The sequence below is a fragment of the Pteronotus mesoamericanus genome, unplaced genomic scaffold (assembly GCF_021234165.1).
Source record: "Pteronotus mesoamericanus isolate MK-2021 breed Mesoamerican mustached bat unplaced genomic scaffold, CSHL_Meso_final contig_245, whole genome shotgun sequence".
Lineage (NCBI taxonomy): Eukaryota > Metazoa > Chordata > Mammalia > Chiroptera > Mormoopidae > Pteronotus > Pteronotus mesoamericanus.
Window position 1 is genome coordinate 2,881,310 of NW_026555103.1, and position 5,276 is coordinate 2,886,585.

Below are 5,276 nucleotides of genomic sequence, written 5' to 3' on the forward strand. Positions count from 1 at the left end.
AAAGTCCTAGAGGAGAACATAGGCAGGAAAATCTCAGACATTCCACCCTACAATATTGTCACCGATATGTCCCCTAGAGCAAGGGACATAAAGGAAAGAATAAACCAATGGGACTTCATCATAATGAAAAGGTTCTGCATGGCTAAAGAAAGCATCATCAAATGAAAAGGATACCAACTGTATGGGAAAGTGTATTTGCCAATTATGCCTCAGACAAGGGTTGGACCTCTAGAATATACAAACAATTCATATGACTCCACTACAGGTAGACAAACAATCCAATGAAAAAATGGGCAAAGGATTTGAACAGACACTTCTAAAAGGAGGACATACAGAGGACCCAGAGGCATATGAAAGGTTGCTCAGCATCGCTAGCCATCAGAGAAATGCATATTAAAACCACAATGAGATACCACTTCACACTGGTCAAAATGGCCATCATAAGCAAATCAACAAACAATTGCTGGTGAAGTTGTGGAGAAAAGAGAACCCTAGCACACTGTTGCTGGGAAGGCAGACTGGTGCAGCCACTGTGAAAAACAGTTTGGATTTTCCTCAAAAATCTAAAAATGGAATTTCCTTTTGGCCCTGCAATTCCACTGCTGGGATTATACCCTAAGAATCCTGAAACACCAGCTCAAAGGAACCTCTGCACCGCAATGCTCAGAGCAGCACAATGTACAATAGCCAATTGCTGGAAGCAACCTATGTGCCCATCATTAAATAAGTGGATCAAAGAACTATGGTACATTTACACAATGGAATACTATGCAGCAGAAAGAAAGAATGAGCTACTACTCTTTGTGTCAGCATGGATGGAACTGGAGAGTATTATGCTACGTGAAATAAGCCAGGGGGCAAAAGACAAATACCATATAAGCTCACCTATAAGTGAAACCTATAATGAAACCTAATCAGCAAAGCAAACAAGCAAGGAAAAAATAACAATCAACATTAAAAGAAAAAAGAAATCAACAGAAACTAGTTGGAAGGAGGGAGGTGGGTAACAGGGAACAGAAGAGGGAGGGTCAAATCAAGGAACATGTATGAACGACACATCAACAAAGCCAAAGTGGGGAAGGATTGAGGGAGAGAGGTGGCGGTGGAAAGGTCAGGGGATAGTCGTGGCAGGTATATGGAGAGAAATGTATTTGAACAATATGTAGAAATTTTGAAAAATTTCTTGCCAAATCAGAAAGCTATGGTACATTTACAAAATGCAATACTACACAAGAGAAAGAAAGAAGGAGCTCCTACCCTTCATGACATCATGGATAGAACTGGAAAGCATTAATGCTAAGTGAAAAAAGCCAGGCAGTGAAAGACAAATACCATATGATCTCACCTATAAGTAGAACTTAATTAACAGAATAAACAAACAAGCAAAGTACAACCAGAGACACTGAAATAAAGAACTGACACTAACCAGAGGCAATGGGTTGGGCGTAACAAGGGAAAGAAGAGGAAGTGTCCTCAAGGTATATGTGTAAGAGACCCATGGACAAAACCAAAGAGTGGGAAAGATTGGTGGGAGGGGGGGTGTTGGAGAGTGGTGCGAGGAAAATGTGTACAGCTGTACATCGAAAATAGTAAAAAAATTAAAAAGAAAAAAATAAAATGAGTTAAATTGAAGATCTAAAACAAGTAGCTAGCTAAGTCATAACATGTTCATGGGACTGACTATTTTGCAACCATTACATCATGTGGTATTTGCCAAATTAATCATTAATTGAGTACCATTAAATCAAAATCTAAATGAAGAGGAGTTAAATTATAATTTAAATTTTATCTGAAACACTAATTTTGAAGAAAAGCCCAGGTGCTCTTTGAAACAACAATGATGAAGACCTGCACTACCAAATGTCAAAACAAGTTACTGCAATTAAAAGTGTGGTACTTCTGCAGAAAACTATGTTTTCAGTAAAACAGAACTCCGAATAAGATGTAACAAAAAAGGGCATTAAACCTGGCTAAAATTCCAACCAAGCACAGTGTGGTCAATGGACTGTAAGTGGAAATCAGCTAGGAATTGCTGGGGAAAAGTTTCTTTCCTGATGCAGTTCCTGACCTTTTCACTATTTTTATTTTTAAATCATCTTTATTCTATTACAGTTGTCTCAATTTTGCCCTCCTTAACCTATCCCAACCCTTCCCTCACTCCCACAGTCAATTCCCACTCTCTTGTCTATGTCGATGTGTCATTCATACATGTTCTCTATCTAGTCCCTTCCCCCTCTTTCCACCATTCTCCTCCTTCCCCATCCCTTCTGGTCACTTTCAGTCTGCTCAATGTTTCCATGTCTGTGGTTCATTTTGTTTGTTAGTTTATTTTGTTGAATAGATTCCACTTATAGGTGAGATCATATGGTATTTGTCTTCCATCAACTGGCTTATTTCACTTAGCATAATATTCTCTAGTTCCATCTGTGTTGTCACAAAGGACAGGAGTTCCTTCTTTCTTTTTTTTAATGCAGATTGATATTATACTCTTTTAAATGTCAAAATCCATTAAAAATATTAAAAAATTTATATCCATTATAAAGTCTCAGCAATTAAACCAACATGACACCAGCACAGAAATAATCAAGTAGATCAATGAAATAAAGCAAACATTCTAAAAACAAATGTATATATCTAACAATGAAATATATGATTAAATTGATACTTCAAATCAATGGATAAAATAAGGCTTATTCAACAAATAAGGTGCATGGACCACTATTACTTGAAATAAAACAAAGAGCCTTATTTCACACATTATACAAACAATATTCAGGTGAGTTAAAATTAAACATGTAGAATCTGAGTTTCAGGAGAAAATATAAACTAATATTTTTCTTACCCTGAAGTAAAATATTCAAACCCAGAGGCTATAAAGTAAAATATTGACAATATAACTATATTAAACGTTTAAGACTGTACAATAATATACATATAAAAAAAGTGGAAGGACAAGTAATAGAATAGGAAAGTATTTTCAACACATCTAAAAAAAGGTTAATGGGCAAAAAAGATGGAGGAGGAGTGAATCGGAGTCACACGGGCCTCCACCCACTACCAAACTGGAATTGCGACTAAATAATGGAGAAATTACCTGGGAAACAATGGAATGAGAGAGGGAAAAGAACCTTGGAGCTGTGGACAGAGAGTGGAATCAACTTTCACACATCCTAATGGGTGAGAAGCGCAATGGAGTCTCGAGAGGGTGGCCTGGACGCCCACAGGCAACAGCACCAGAGGGACATTGAAACAGCCAGTTATATCCCCCTGAGAAGAACAGGGTCTGAGCCATAAACAGGGACTCCTAAACTACAGCAGCTGAAACCAGGAAAATGCACAGACAAATGCAACCCCGAAAAGCTTAATGGTGCTCTCTACCAGAGACAGGTGGCTGGAGATGCAGAGACATTTAAAGGGTGAATGCAAAAATTTGCAGTGGCAGCCCCCTTCCTAGATTTCTGGGTAGAGGTGGCAAGAGAGTGGGCTAGTGCCTGAGGAAAGATTGGTGAGGAAAACTTTTTGAAGAGAATAGAGACTGTGGGCAGCAGAGCCCCAGTCATAACTAACCTCCCACTTTCCAGGTACCACCTTCCCCAGGCATAAGAGAATCAATTTACCTGCCTTTTTGTGCCCCCACACACAGCTTGTGCACTTGTGGGCTAGGGGCTAAGTGCAGACTTGCTGGGAAAAATAGCAGAACGCTGGCCAAAGGGGGGACACATCTGCATACAAACCCTTGAGGAGAGACTGGAGAGGGAGGGGTTGGGGAAAGAACTGGAGGATTATCTTAGATCCCCAGAGCAGAGTTCCTCCCAATTCCGTAGTACTCAAATGCCCAGGAAGGCCACGCCCCCAGAGGCAGAAGAGGGCGTGGGGTCACAGTCCACAGAACTAGTGGGTCCCAGGCAAAGGGGTCACAGAGCTGCCCAGACACCCTTCTGGAGAGACTAGAGACAGGATTAACCAGAGAGTCCCTGAGCTGGCTTCTTCCAATTTCCATAGTCTCCATTTTGTGTGGGAAAACCATGCCACCAAAGAACCAAAAGCAGGGAAAGCACACAATAGAAGACCCTAAGTGGCCAGTGCAGGAGTGCGCACAGGGCAGCAGCAAAGGGTGAGGTAGCTGGACCAGGGACAGCGCATCAAAGAGCCACCAAGAGAGTGCAGAGCGATCCAAACAAATAGTCCATCCCTGACCAAAGGGGTCACACAAATGCCCAAACCAGGAGTCAGACAGAGAGTAGACTCCTGGAAGTCTCAAACAAATGACCCTAGGTCATATAGGGTCAACAACAGACATCATCAGAGGCAGGCCCAGAAAGAAAAGTAAAGACCAAATAAAAAAATGAATAAACACCCGTTACTGCCATAAAACTTTAGTCCAAAGTCAGGAAATCTAGACGGATAAATTAAAGCACAAGCATAAATAAATAAAAATATACACAAATAAATAAATAAATAAAAATACTGGACTCTCACAGAAATTGGAAGAAAAAGAAGTTCCCCCAAATAAGTGGAAAAGGGGAATTCCCACAGAGAGAGCTAAATGAAATAGAGGCAAGAGAACTATCAGATATTGAACTTCAAAACAATGACTCTAAGAAAGATCAATGAGCTCAGCCAGCTCAAAGAGAACTATAAGAAACTGCAGAGAAACTATCAGGATCTTACAGCAAACTATATCAGCCTGGAAAAGGACATAGAAACTATCAAGAAGACACAAGAGGATATGAAGAATACCATTTCTGAATTGAAGAACACAGTAGAAGGAATCCGCAGCAGGCTGGATGAAGTCGAGGATCGAATCAGGGAGATGGAGGACATGATAGAAAGACGCTCCCAGAAAGAACAAGAAATGGAAACACGGCTCAAAAAGAATGAAGATGCATTGAGGGAAATGCAGGACAACCTGAAACGCAATAATATCCGTATAATAGGGATACCAGAAGGAGAAGAAGAGGAGCAAGGAATAGAGAACCTCCTCGAAAAAGTAATGATGGAAAATTTCCCTAATGTGAGAAGAGAAAGGCTCTCATGGATCCAGGAAGCACAGAGGACCCCACTCAAGAGGGACTCAAAGAGGTCCACTCCAAGACACATCATCATTAAAATCGCAAATGTCAAAGACAAAGAGAGAATCCTCAAGGCAGCAAGGGAGAAGGAGAAAGTAACATTCAAGGGGGCCCCGATACGCCTAGGAGCTGACTTCTCCACAGAAACACTACAAGCCAGAAGGGAATGGCAACAAATATTCCAAGCCATGAAAAGCAAGGGCC